Below are 15,243 nucleotides of genomic sequence, written 5' to 3'. Positions count from 1 at the left end.
TGCTGACACCTTGATTTCAGTCTCCAGAGCTATGAGGCGGTGCCTTACTGATCTTAGCACACAGTTTATGGGAACTTGCCTACAGCAGCTCTAGGAAATGAAAGACGCCATTTCTCACCTGCATCACATCAGCCTCACAACTGACCTCTTGGAGTCCAGTTCTTGCCTCTCTAGTCCACCCTGCACACTTAATTTTCTGTAACTCCTCTGCATGGGTTTCAAATCGTTTTATAGTCTGGTCTACCCTCCAACCAGCACCGCAATAGTTTCTGTTAGTAATAATCATAGTAGTGATGAGGACCACTCAACTGAGTGCTTTGTTGTGCTGAGAGCCATATAGAGAGTCTCACATTTCATCCTGAACAACCACACTGAGGTGGGCATTATTATCCTTCTTTTCCAGATGAGGAAATTGAGGCCTGTGCGAGCAGCATGTTTCTGCTCTCAGCCCCAGGTGCTAGTGCTCAGGGTGTGTCCCCTGCTGGGACACTAGCGGGATGATCTGAGAGCCTTGTTCTCCCATCTGCTTATGTAAAACTCACCCTCCTTCCACACTTCATGTGTGTACCCCTTTCTCCACGAACTTCTCCCGAATACCCATCTGTCACCTGCCTCTGAATTCCCTGTAAATTGTAGGCAGAATCTGTTTCACAAACTGTAGAAATTAGATTCTGCTTTGTAGTTTTAAAAATTCAAAACTTACTGGGAAAGAATATACTGTGTAGCTGCTGCTGCTGCTAAGTCACTTCAGTCGTGTCCGACTCTGTGCGACCCCATAGACCGCAGCCCACCAGGCTCCCCCATCCCTGGGATTCTCCAGGCAAGAACACACGTGTAGAGGAAGATTTAAAAACAAAACACAAACCCAAAGTACCCTACTCAGTGATTCCTGATCCTGAGGATGCACTGATTCTTTTTACTGAGATTTCTCCCTAATTTTAAATAAAATTAACTCACATTTTTTTTTTGGGGGGTAATATGTCCAGTTAGAAATTCCCTGGGCTGTGTAGGTACCCTGATGACATTACCCAGAAAATCTGATTCCCATGTAGCCCGTATGCGGGTGTTCTATCCGTCTAGAGCATTACTGTCTGCCTAATGGAAACACACTCTGGGCAGCAAATGCAAGCCACTCGTTTTAAAATGTTTAAAGTGATCGTATTTTAAAAAGTAAAAGAAACCAGTGAAATTAATTTTATTTGACCCAATACCGTATTTTGCTAAACTCAATATATCCAAAATATTCAATACTATCATTTCAACATGTAATCAATATAAAAATTATTGAGACATCATTTTTGGTTGTTTGTACTGTCTTCAAAATATGAAGTGTAATTTATATTCACGTCATATGGAAACTTGGACTAAGCGAATTTCAGGTATTCAACAGCCAATATCAGATGATATAGGTCTAGAATCACAACTTTTTAAGAAGACGAGATTTCCAAGTTCTGTTCTTCTGTAAAATATCTAATTTGAACTCAACAAAATGAGAGGCCTTCTCTTGATTTCTACAGTATTTTCTATTCACTGTAGAAAACTTGGAAATATAGAAAATTACAGAGAAGAAAATAAAGCTTACCAGTATTACAACACTCCAGACATTTTTCCCTAATCATAACTAAAAATATACAGATTTTAAAAATTAAAAGCATTCTGTTAGTACTATTTCATAATATTCTGATTTGGAAACTTAGTCCTCTCCTGAAGGCTGTTCCATGTATGTTGGGTTCCTCTCTAAGTAGGTTTTAAATCTAGAAAACAAAGATCATGTTTCAGACCATTCCTACATACCTCAAAGAATACGACTGAGCACACAAAACTCAATAAACAGCTGAATTGACAGAAAAATATTAATCAATAAATATTTACAGAGTGGGAGTGGCTTAAAAACTGGATTTGAGAGTTGGAGAAACCCAATTGAACACCTCATTTTAGTCTGGAATCACCCTCTGAAATTGGAGATAAGATCCTGTTACTTGCTAGTGGCTAAGTATGGGGTGGTATGTTAAAGCTCCCTCAGCCTTGTTTTCCCCGGTGGTATAGATGAGAAACACGTGCTCACTGACCTTATTAATTCTGCCAACTCTCCCAGGGTCGTGTGAGATCCAAATGAGATCATGTTTGAATGACATCATGCAAACAGCAGCACTCTGTAAAATCAAGAGGCATGTTGCCATTCATCTTTCTAACCTTGCCACCCTGTGTGAACTGTGCTCTTAATATGCTTAGAATTTGTTCCTGGCCATTGACTCAATCCATGTTCTTGGTAACGCTAAGATTATAGACTTCAAATGACTAGTAGTGTATTAGTTTTAAATCATTACGTTTTAACAATATGTAGCTTCTCCTAGAATTTCAACCATATTTATACCCAATTTTTAAATTTTTAACTGGTGCTCACTGCTAGTCCTTAGTCCCCTTATTTTTTAAAAATTAATTTTTATAGAAATATAGTTGCTTTACAATGTTGTTTCTACTGTACAGCAAAATGAACCAACCAAATATATACACATATCCCCTCTCCTCTGGACTTCCTTCCCATTCATACCATCACAGTGCATTAAGTTCCCTGTGCTATCCCATATGTTCTCATCAGTTATCTATTTTATGTGTAGTCCTTAGCTCCTTTAAATCATGACTTATTTAAATTTCAAAATTCTGTGAATATCTCAAGTAATTGTTTTAGAAAATATAGTGTACTAATCTAGCTCATTAATGTCTGAAATATCTGAAGCATAAAGGATTTTTTATATCAGGGTTGACAGATAAAATACAGGACACCCAATTAAATTTGGATTTCAGGTAAACAATAAACATATTTTAATATGAATGTATCCCAAAATACTTATACTAAAAACATATTGCTTATCTAAAATTCAAATATTGTTTGGGTGTCTTGTGCTTTTACCTGTTAAAGCTGGCAATCCTTTATTTTTTTTGACTCCGTATAAAATTCTTGGGTTATAGGCTTTTCCTGTCACAAATTTTGAGTATTCTAAATAAAACATTGGACCAAAAAAAAACCCAAAAAACCTCTATGAATGAGGCACCATCATTTTCTGTTACTGTGAAGTCTGATTGTTGTTTCTTTTTGGGCAATCTTTTTTTTTTTCCCCCTCTGAATGCCTATATGGAATTTTCTTTATTTTCATAATATTAAGTATTTTTGAGAACATATAGGAATTTGGGGTCCAACCAGTCCAGCCTAAAGGAGATCAGTCCTGAGTGTTCATTGGAAGGACTGATGTTGAAGCTGAAACTCCAGTACTTTGGCCACCTCATGCAAAGAGTTGACTCATTGGAAAAGACTCTGATGCCGGGAGGGATTGGGGGCAGGAGGAGAAGGGGACGACAGAGGATGAGATGTCTGGATGGCATCACCGACTCGATGGACATGAGTTTGGGTGAACTCCAGGAGTTGGTGATGGACAATTCATGGGGGTGCTGCAATTCATGGGGGTCACAAAGAGTCGGACATGACTGAGCGACTGAACTGATCTGAACTAAGGCTCTCATATGGTTTTTGAGACTCCTGAAATTATACTGCATATCTGGTAGTTAATGTTTCTGATTTATTTTAAACTTTCCTGTCCTCACCCTCTCTGTACGAATCTGAGCTTTTTGAGGGTGTCGGTCGTGTATCTGTAGCACTGAGTCTGTAATCCATAGAGCCATGATGGGGAGCTGAAGAAATGTTGGAAAAAGAGCAAACAAATGAGCAGGGGCTAAACGTTAGGACAGGCGGCACAGTTTTCAAAGTGTCAACACAGGGTAGATGAGTCAATGCACAGCACCTACTGAACAATAGGAAGATAGAGATAAACCCTGCAGTAGCTCTCTGATAAAGAACATCCTCAAGAATGAAGGAATGCATATGGGTTTCAGGGAAAGGGAAGAATAAAATAGGCCTTGATCCCCAGGAGGGTGGATATGATGCCAAAAAAAGTCAGTTATGACTTGTAGGCCAATAAGCTTTTACTTATTCAGAAGCAGAGTAAAACTCATGTTTCATTTTGTCACCCTTGCTGAGAGACCCAGGAGCATGAAAAAACGGTTTTTTCCACTTTCTAGAAAATGACAGTAAGTCATCCCCTGGTGTTGAGAAGTGCAACATTCCAGCATTTGATGGAGCCTAGAGGCCAGTGAGATCCCTGGGGGCCGGTCCAGACAGCCCCAAGAGAGTGGCGTGAAGGGTGGCTGACTTATGAGGCCATCAGCCTTCAAGGAGGGAACGAAATTTCCTTTGTTGTAAGGGCTGCAACCCTGAATCAGAGACCTAATTCCTAGCCTGAGGCCTTCTCTAAAATTGAATCATAGCTGGACTTTGCCATGGAGCTCAGCTCCCAGGTCCTCATTCTTTGAAGAGAGTAAAGAGCTCAGCATCTTTCACTTTATTGCCAATCTCTCCTGTTCTTCACCAATTGGAGCAATTAATTCATTTATGTCAAGCAGCATGGTAGATGCTGTGAATAAGACTTCTCTTGATTGCTTGTACTTCAGCACAAATCCATTTTCTTTAGGGCAATAAAAGTAAATATTCTTTAAATGATCAAATCCTGACTTAACCTCAGTCAGATCTGCTGCTGCTTCTGCTAAGTCGCTTCAGTCGTGTCTGACTCTGTGCGACCCCATAGACGGTAGCCCACCAGGTTTCCCCATCCCTGGGATTCTCCAGGCAAGAACACTGGAGTGGGTTGCCATTTCCTTCTCCAATGCATGAAAGTGAAAAGTGAAAGTGAAGTCGCTCAGTCGTGTCCGACTCCTAGCGACCCCATGGTCTGCAGCCGACCAGGCTCCTCCATCCATGGGATTTTCCAGGCAAAAGTACTGGAGTAGGGTGCCATTGCCTTCTCTGCAGTCAGATCTAAGGAGATTCTAACTTCATTCTCTACCGCCTTACATTCCTTTATCTGCTTATGGGTTTTTCAGTCATGTGAGACTCCATGGCATCTGATTTCCCATGAGGTGCTATTCTTTAAGAATTAAGCAACAACCATGATGAGAGACAAGCTCCCAGTTTTCTAGAGTTCCACCCAGGAGTCACTTTCTTAAGCTGAGCTTGAACTCAGCACCATGTGGGATGCAGCCCCTTAGATAGTGGTTACTGCCCCCAAGAAGTTCCCAAGGCTCTCTCATAAGCAAAAAGGCTGAGTGACTCTGAGGGCCCAGAGCAAAGGTTCTCTCACCCCTAGAGCTGTGTCACGGCTCTACCTGAAAAAACGTAAGGTCAAATCCTTGAACAGCTCCATTGCCAGTTTGAGAATCTGAGTGGGGGATGTCACACTAGAGGTTTTCAGTAGGCATACACAAGTAGGTAGGCCAATCTATGTTACTGCTTTGTAACTAAGTTGTGTCTGACTCTTGAGATCCCATGGACTGTAGCCCACCAGGGTCCTCTGTCCATGGAATTTCCCAGGCAAGCAAACTGGAGTGGGTTGATGTAATATAACATAGACAGCTATGAGTTGCAAATCACGGAAATGAGCAGTACAACTAGAGAAACTGGGTCAGACCCAGTGTAGATCTTTTCTCTTGCCTCTAGAGATTTGCCTTATCAGAACCGAAGTGTTGGCATTTTTACCATTTATTGACACTGTCTTTTTGTTTTGGCCGCACTGCACAGCATGTAGGATCTTAGTTCCTGACCAGGGATTGAACCTGAGCCCCTTGCATTAGAAGCATGAAATCTCAATTACTGACCGCCAGGGAAATCCCTCTGTTTTCTTGAATTAAGAGATTTGATTCCTATGAGACACCAGAGAAGACAAAGAAGCACTTGTGTCTGCCAGCTTGAAGATGTTCTGTAATATTTAGGAGAACTTCTTTCCTATTGCCATAGGGCAAAGAGGCTATTTCTGACTCATAGGACTAAGTCTTGCTTGTATGCAACATCATTTAAAGTGTGGTATTTTACTACGCAATCCCAGGTCTTGGAGGACCCATTGTTCTATCTTGAAGGGCATGGCCTAGCTGTTAATGACACCAAGAAAATCCACCAAGGGAGATCAAGCAGATGGCTCTGACATTAAGAGATAAAAGTCATCTTTAACGGATTTGACTGTGGTTACTGTAAGCAGGTGCCCCAAAGTAACATAAATAGACAAGATAAAATAGGTATAGATGGGTTTTATAATTCCCTTACCTTATTAAGTGGGATAAGTAATTTGCCACCCGATTAGAAGTGGGAGAAGATGTGTGCATTATCGTGTGGCCCCAGGACCACTTTAGCATCGACTGTCCCCTTTCTTCCCATTCCATTCCCCATGATTGATCCTGTTGAATATAAAATACTTGAGGAACAGAAAGCAAATACATTTGGGGGAAATGTCATATGGTTTTTATTCTAAGAATCATCATATAGGGTAATGAAGAATCCTTTTGAAGTGGAGAATGTGGATAATTCTATTAAGGTTAATTCTTGAAACTAGGACTTTGAACAGAAGAGATTGGATGGGCTCAGAGAAAGGAGTTGGGCCTGCAGTGGTCCAGATAAAGTCATCACATGTTGAAAAGTCACAATATACCATACAGATGGAAGAGAAGGCTGGCTAAAGGGAGATACCATGCCATATCTGATGTTAGACTGGGCAAGAGGGCTCATATACAGAGCAAGTTCCAGATGTCAGGTCAGGTCTAAAGGGCTGAGATATGATGGGGCACCAGGGGGAAGCCAAACTTTCTGGACTAGAAACTGTCCTCTGACACAACAGGATGATCTGGTGGTGGAAAGCAAGGACCTACAAGGAAATTAAGGACATCAGAGGAGGATCCAGGCAAGCAAGGAGCATTTTAGGAATCCAGACAATAAATGATTGGGTAGCGGAGAGTCAGAGTCAGACCAAAAATTCTTGAGCTCCAGGAACAGTGCCCAGACAGACACCCAGGACACAAATACATAAAAACTAAGAAGGATCAACAGCAGGGTGATGATAACAGTATCAATGACAACAACCATAATCAACATGAATAACCATAGATAACATGTACTGAGTAGTTCCCATGTACTGGGCTAAGTGCTTGACCCTTCCATGTCTTCTATCTTTATTTAACAGAAGAGAAAGTAGATAAAGTACATGTTCAAGGTAATGCAGGGCTAAGTGTCAGAGCTGGGATTTGAACCCAGATTTGTCTAATCCCAAGCTCATAAGCTTCCCCCTCTTCAGGACAGTTTCTGACAAAAGCTCCCTTCCTGAGATTCTGGCCGGGGGGAGGCCTGGCCCCACAGCAAAGATGGCTACATTTGACATCCAAAGCAGATCCGTGCTGCTCCCAAAATTTACATAAATAAATATCAAGCTTGGTTATGTAAAAAAGAAGAGCCTAAAAAAACCCCTGAAAAGTAATCACTGTACCATGCTCAACGCTAGTGAAGATCTTTATGGAAACCTATTTCTGCTTTGAGGCTGATGTCACCACTGTTCAGTTGCTAAGTCATGTCCAGCTCTTTGTGACCCCATGGACTGCAGCACGCCAGGCTTCCCTGTCCTTCACCATCTCCCGGAGTTTGTTCAAACTCATGTTCACTGAGTCGGTGATGCCGTCCAACCAACTCGGCCTCTGTCGCGCCCTTCTGCCTTCAATCTTTCTCAGCATCAGGATCTTTTCCAATGAGTTGGCTCTTTGAGGCTGTACATGATACAATTAAAATGTGAAGTGATATTGCTGGGGACCACAGAAGGAAATGGGGAACTCTCATATACACTTGGTGTAGATTGAATTGTGTCCTCTCAAAAGATATACCAAGGACTTCCCTCGTATCTAGTGATTGGGAATCTGCCTACCAATATAGAGGAAACGAATTCAATCCCTGGTCCAGAAAGATTCCAGATGCTGTGGGGCAACTAAACCTGTGTTCTACAGCTACAGAGACCATGTGCTACAACTATTGAGAAGCCCAGGCGCCCTAGAGCCTGTGCTCCAAGAAGAGAAGCTGCTGCAAGAAGCCCGAGCAGAGGGTAGCCCCTGCCCAAGGACAGCAAGGAAGACCCAATGCAGTCAAAAAAATACAAGCAAACAAAAATCCTCCTAAAATCAAAGACACGTTGAGGTCCTGATAGCCAAGAACCTGTGAAGGGGATCAGGGTCTTTGTAGATGCAATCATGTTAAGAGGAGGTTGCACTGAATTAAAGTGGTCCTACATCCAAAGAGGTGTCCTTACCAGGAAACAGAGATTTGGAAACACAGAGATACACAGGGAGGAAGGCCATGTGATGATGGAGGCTGAGATTGGGATTATGCTGTCATAAACCAAGGGACACCAAGAATTGCTGGCACCCACCAGAAACTAGGAGAGGCCAAGCAATGTGCTTCCTTGGAACCTCCAGAGGAAAGATGGTGCTGCCAGAACCTTGATTTCTGACTCTGGCTCCCAGAACTGTGAGAGACTAAATTTCTGTTATTTTAAGCCACCTGCTGCTAAGTCGCTTCAGTCGTGTCCGACTCTGTGCGAGCCCCTAGATGGCAGCCCACCAGGCTCTACTGTCCCTGAGATTCTCCAGGGAAGAACACTGGAGTGGGTTGCCATTTCCTTCTGCAAGGCATGAAAGTAAAAAGTGAAAGTGAAGTCGCTCAGCGACCCCATGGACTGCAGCCTACCAGGCTCCTCCATCCATGGGATTTTTCCAGGCAATAGTACTGGAGTGGCATGCCATTGCCTTCTCCTTAAGCCACCTAACTTGTGGTAATTTATCACTGAATGCCTGATGGGCAGAGGTAAATTGATAAAAATTTTCTTGAAAGCAACTCAACGAATGTATTAAAACTTTAAAGATTCCTCTTCTCAAGACTCCTATTTCTACTAAACTATCTTAAGATACTTTTTATAGATTGAGATCCATAAAAGATTTATTCGTATAGTTAATTGTGGCATTCTGTATAATATTTTTCTGAAGGAAGCAACCTAATAGTTCATAAGAAGGAATGATTCAATAGACTATTTTATATTCATAGCATAAAATATTATACAACCATTAAAACATGTAAATGCTTTTTAGTAACATGGAAAAATATCTAACTTATAATGTTAAATGAAAAAATTGGGGAAGAAACTATTTCAATCAATATGATGATAATTAAAATATGCATAGTGAAAAACTGGAAAAAAATATATCAAAAGATTGATGGTGACTATCTTTGAGTTTTGGGACTATGGGTAACTTTTTTTCTTTAAGTCTTTTGGTATTTTAAAATAGTCTATAATGAGCATATATTACTTTGTCTAATGAGATGAAAGAACTTATAAAAAAAAGCTAGAGGAATTGTTATTAGAAGGTTAAAAAGGATGTCAATTGAAAAGTCATGTACAAAGACTGGAAATCTGTTACTATTATTTACACTGATGATGTATAATGGAGTAGATACTTTTTAATGTCAACACTGTTGATGATGCTTATATTTCCACTGAGGTTAATAGTACCATCCCGGGGTTACCATTTGCAAAACATTCTCATCGGACACCTGCTATCTCATTTGATTCTTTTTTTTTTTTTTTCATTTGATTCTTAAAGTTTGCAAAACATTTTCCTTCCACATGTGTTATCTCATTGGATAAGTTAAAACAAGTCTGTAGAGAGTAGGCATCGCTATGCTTATTTCGTGGGGGGCACTGAATCTGAGATGTGGGTAGAACTGAGACAGGATAGGATGAGCGGAGAACTGCCCGACAGACAGGCTCTCCTGCCTGAGGGGCAACGCAGGGCCAGGCAGGCCCCAGGTGGCCTGGGACCTCTCACTGATGCCGGCTGCCACCTGGTCGCCCCAGCTCCCTCCAAGATCTCTTCTGGCTCTAAAACCCTATGGTCCTAAAACCCCTGAGGTTTGGAGAGATGGAGAATTGCCTGGCAGTCTTTAACTTTCTGTTCTCCCTGATTTCTTCCTAGAGATGAGATAAATGCCCTCTCACTCTCTCTCCATTTCTTCTCCAAGAAGAAATCCCTGGACTATCCTCTTAATCTTTTTGCAAATGATAAATAAGCAGAACGCTATGGACACAGAGTTCATACTTTTCCAGCTGACTCCTCTTGTGTACAGAGGCTATGGAAACATTGACACATTCATAACCAGCAGTTTGTGTGTCGCATCGTCTCAGGGACAAGGTGCAGGGTCATGATGAAACAGACTCCGCCATTTCAGCCTCTCTCCGCTCCCTCGGACCTGACAGCGTCTCATCAGACAGGCGCTCCGCAAGTATGGCTTTCTCCTCTCTCCTGCCTCCTGCTACCCAAATAATAGAACCATAAAATTGAAAGACAGCTCAGTAAATCAGCTCATGTAGCTCTCAGGCTGGGGTAGGATCATTCCTAAATCACCTCAGCGTTCTACCCTCGTTGAAACTCTCTACATTTGATAACTGCTTCCAAGGCCATAGGAAAAGGCATCAGAATATAAAGCGAAGGTTCCACTTTCCTCGTCCCATTTGTGTGTGAGTGTAAATTATAAAGGGCTCTTTAACTCTACGTCCCAGTTTCGAGCAGTACAGGGACTTTAATGGATTCATCTGAAATTACATTAGCTCTAGCCTCATCATTCTTGCTCTGTTTCACAAGCTTGCCTGGGGGAGGCTGATAAATTGAGTCCTGCCAATCAAATCACTCGACTGCCTCAGGGGAAAGTTTGGAGGGCCTCTCTCAAACCTTGGTATTCATTCATAAACGTTTATTAAATGCTTACGAAGTGTAAGGTGAAATCTAGGGCCTTTCCTTTTCCTTTCTCCTTCTCTCCTTCATTTGGAAAAATATTCTTTGAGCCCCTACTAGGGTGTGATGGATGTAGTGGAGACACTGAGATGAATTACAGATGGTCAGTGCCAAGGAGGAGCTCATAGTAGATGGAGGCGGCGAGGGGGAGGCCCTTGTTAGCCATGAGATCTTGTGATAGACACGTCACTTCTCTGGGTTATTTCCTTATGTGTAAGATCCAGATAATTATTGCTTTCTCAAAGGGTGGACGTGAAGATTAAATAGTATCATGAATGTAAATCATCCACTACAAAATTTGGGTTGTACTGCTGCTGCTAAGTCACTTCGGTCGTGTCCGACTCTGTACAACCTCATAGACGGCAGCCCACCAGGCTCCCCCATCCCTGGGATTCTCCAGGCAAGAACACTGGAGTGGGTTGCCATTTCCTTCTCCCACGCATGAAAGTGAAAAGTGAAAGTGAACTCGCTGAGTCGTGTCCGACCCTCAGCGACCCCATGGACTGCAGCCTTCCAGGCTCCTCCATCCATGGGATTTTCCAGGCAAGAGGACTGGAGTGGGGTGCCATTGCCTTCAGTAAATATTGGTTTCCTTCTGTTTCTGATAATTACAATATAACAGGACAAGTGTTAGGATAATCAGAATTGTCTATTCCTGGAGCAAAAGAGGGGACTTGGGCTCTGAGCTCCCACCTACTCGGGGGCACACTGAAGGTGGCAATGGGGTAGGCGAGACATAGGGCACTGACGTCATGGGCTATGGGAGTTTGATGAGCTTCCTGGGCCACAGGGTGCTAATGTCGTGGGCTACGGGAGTTTGATGAGCCTCTTCAGACAGAAAAAGACTGCATGGAGAAATTGGATGATTCTTTGGCTTCATGCTAAGATTTATAAGCAATTTACTTGCTGGGTGTTGCCCTTTAAAAAGGAGGAACTCACCCTGAGGAGGGAATCAAAATGTGCGATCTGGTTTGAGATACTGGCAAGGGACTGGCAAGGAAGAATGCAATTTTTTTTCTGATCACACCACACAGCTTGTGGGACCTTAGTTCCCTGACCATGGACTGAACCAGTACCCTCTGCATTGAAACCGTGGAGTCTTAACCACTGGACCACCAGAAGTCCCAGAAGAATGCTTTAGAGGGTGGTGGTCAAATGCTTTAGAGGTGGTCTGGTCTCACCTTCTGAATTTTTCAGGTGCCTTGGGAATGGGTGAGCTCTCAGGAAGCAAACAAGCAAATTAAAGGAAAACACTCAAATCATAAAAAGTGCCACTAGAAACTCCCTTTTATCTAAACTCTACCAGGTTTTAGATGAGGGGAAGGTTGATCTCAGTTGGAGAAACACTGAGTTGGAGATGCTTCTAGGATACCACAATAGAGATGCTAATGGCAGTTAGAAATACCATCCTAGGCGCTTCCTGGTGGTGGTAGTGGTAAAAAAACTCGCCTGGCAATGCAAAAATGCTGTTGTAGGATTCCGGAGAAAGCTGGAAGCAGGAGATGTAGATTCGGTTATTGGTCTGTATGAGGTTTACGTTCTAGGAGAACACAGGGTCATCAGGGAAGAGAACTGCGGTGGGCGTAGCACAAGAGGTTCTAGGCTAACACCGATCAAGAGGAGTATGAGAGGTGGCGGTCTGAATATATAGGACCCACAGAGTTGGGGAAAAGCAAGGGATAAAGGCAAGCTGAACTAAATCAGCCTGGACTCTGTGAGGTTGAGTCCTTTGCCCTGCCGGTTTAGAAGCCTAACTTTATTCGTTCACCCAAGGGGTAAGCTGATCAAGATCTAGGGTTCAATTCATATAAACAAGCCCCAAAGAATCTGCTTTCCAAGTAAGAATGGGGTTCTAGTAATTCGCAAGGGAGAATGCAAAGAAGCACAAAAGGAATCAGGTACTGATTATAGTAGGGGTCCCCAGCCTCCAGGATCTAATGCCTGATGATCTGAGGTGGAGCTGATGTAATAATAATAGAAATTAAGTGCACAATAAATGTAGTGCACTTGAGTTGTCACAAGTATAGTGCACAAGTTGTTGAAACCATCTTGCATTAAAGGATATCCATTCCAAACTCTTACTGCTTTTGCATGCCATCTTGCTGCAAGGTAGAGATAGTTCTATGATAAAACTAACATTTGCGGTCTTCAAAAGTATTCTGCAAAGGGCATTCTACAGAATAATAGTGTGACTTGGAAGCTCCCTAAAATGTGTGGTAAATTTAATAAATAACCTAAATAAGTTCGGTAAACTTTAAATCCTTCTCTTGGATGTTCACAAGTACATTTGGGTTAAAAACTGAAGGGTTCTAGGATAAAGTAACCCATTACCCCTAGCCCAGCATCCCTAAGTCCTTCACCGAGGAGCTCTCACCTATGATGCCAGCTCTCATTTCTGGCCTGGTCTAGTCTATGCCATAGTGTAATCAGTAGCTCCTCTTGAGTATATAATAGACATCCCCAACCTAACATGTTCAGAAGCCAACCCTTGACACCTTCCTCTTCAAGCCTGTTTTGCATCTTCCCATCTTAGTAAATGGTAAGTTCACTTTCCAGTTTCTTTGTCCCCAAATCTCGGAGGCACCTCTCTTTCTAATACTTCATGTGCAAAAAATCAGCAAATCCCATAAGGCTTGTATTTAAAGCAGGAAATGCCTATATAATATCTTCCTGGACAAAGTCCAAATGAGTCAAAATTCGATTCTATTCAATGCTTTCTTTACTCTTGTGGAAGAGAGTAATAGAATGTACCAACAAGTGAAATAAATGTGGAGGAAAAGGGAGTACTGGTTTAAGTAAAAGGTCACATACTTACTAAAGGGTTTGCAGAACAATGCAAGGAACTCAGGCTCATCTCATGAAAGATGCTGGTTCTGTCTGCCCTCCCCCAGTGATAATCTGAAAGCCCATTAACCTCACTTGAACTGAGACATAAACATAATCACCCAAACTCCAGTCTTAATAATACCGCAGGTACCATAGCTTCCCTGCTGCTCCTCAAAGGTCTAAATCACCTTTAATCCACTTTTACATTCAATTTGATATTTTGTTCATGATGCGCTATGATCTTCCAGTTGTACTACACCCCTAGGAAAAAGGGAAATGGTTTTTTTTTATGAGAAATCTAATTTTCAATGATTAGAGTTAAGAAGAGAAATCTTGTAAACTTCTCTTCCTGAACACACACCTATACCCCTGAGAGGACCTTGGCTCATTGTGTACTCATGAAAAGAACACCATACCCTGCGTGAGTCAAACCTGGAGATGCCAAATGGTGATACACGGACTTTTTAAGGAGCAGAGAACTGAGCCAACATTTCCCTTTTGTCAATAAAGTGTTGAAGATCATCAGCACTGCGAGTGCTTCAGGAAAAGTGATAGTCACCAAGCGTCTTTGTGATCTTTGGTTACTGGATTGGGGTGGTTGCAGGTAAGGACTGAGAGTCTCCCAGTGGGAACAATGCCAAGTGTGTTGGTGGTCTTGGCTCCCCAGTACCAGTGTTGACACGCACAAGTATAAAGGCAAATGCTTTTTAAAAAAGCGGTTCCTCTTATTTTTCCACAGTACTCACGGCACATTTTTGGTGATGACAAGCAGAATGACTTCAATGTCCTGAGAAACTCTTCCTTCTACTCTTGATTGCCCCTGTTTTAATAAAGGTTTCTGTTAGAAAAATGTCAAGAGAAGGGACGTTTCTAACTTCTCTGTATCAAAGTAAAAAAGGCAATGGTTTAAAATAAAATAAAATATGTGTACGCACAATACATATATACATATATATATAATTTCAGGCTTTACTTTTTAGAGCAATTTTAGGTTTACAACAAAACTGAGAGGAAGGAAATCTGTATTTATTAATAATAGCAGCGCCTTGTATCAGGTTCCTGTGGCTACTGTAACAAGGCACCACAAATCTGGTGACTTAAAATAACAGAACTTTATTCTCTTCTACTTTGAAGGCTAGAAGTTCTAAACGCAGCAGGGCTCCGCTGCCTCTGGGAACTCTAGAGAATCCATTCTCTGCCTCTTCCAGTTTCTGGTGACTGTCAGCATCCCTTGATTTGTGCCTCCACCCTCTGCCTCTGTGGTCACATCGCCTCCTCCTCTTTCGTCCATGTTCTCCCCCTAAGTCTCACTTTTATAAGAACACTTATCTGGATAATAGGGGAAGATCTCATCTCAAGATCCTTAACTTCATTGCATCTTTTTCCCCCCATCAGGTCTCATTCACAGGTTTTTGGGATTAAGGCAAATACCTATCTTCGTGGAGGGCCATTATTCAAATATTTATTGTTTTCTAGGTATGCCTTAAGTCAGACTTGCTAGCAGCTATAAAGATTTTTAAATTAGCGTTCTGTCCTGAGACTTCACAAAGCATAACTTCTTTGGGGACAGCTGCCGAAGACAAGACCAGATTAAAATTCTAAAGAGGAGGATGGTTTATAGAGGGAGTTAGAAACTCATAATCAATAGTTAGATCAGAGAAAGGAAATTAACATTGGCTAAATATCTTCCACCGTTTGCTTTGAAATGTGGTCTCTCTC

At 42.0% G+C, this 15,243-nt stretch overlaps 1 long non-coding RNA gene across 1 annotated transcript in view; it reads right to left on the bottom strand.

The window, feature by feature from the left end:
• Window positions 1–14,030: 14,030 nt before the first annotated feature.
• LOC132343647 (uncharacterized) overlaps window positions 14,031–15,243 on the bottom strand; it is a 241,506-nt gene continuing 240,293 nt past the window's right edge. Inside the window, exon 4 of the long non-coding RNA XR_009492579.1 lies at window positions 14,031–14,344. This is a non-coding gene — a long non-coding RNA (uncharacterized lncRNA). The remainder of the gene's footprint in view (window positions 14,345–15,243) is intronic.

Source organism: Bos taurus, chromosome 23 (assembly GCF_002263795.3).
Source record: "Bos taurus isolate L1 Dominette 01449 registration number 42190680 breed Hereford chromosome 23, ARS-UCD2.0, whole genome shotgun sequence".
NCBI lineage: Eukaryota > Metazoa > Chordata > Mammalia > Artiodactyla > Bovidae > Bos > Bos taurus.
Note: the sequence above shows the minus strand (reverse complement) of the source record. Positions and strands in the feature narration are given on the sequence as shown.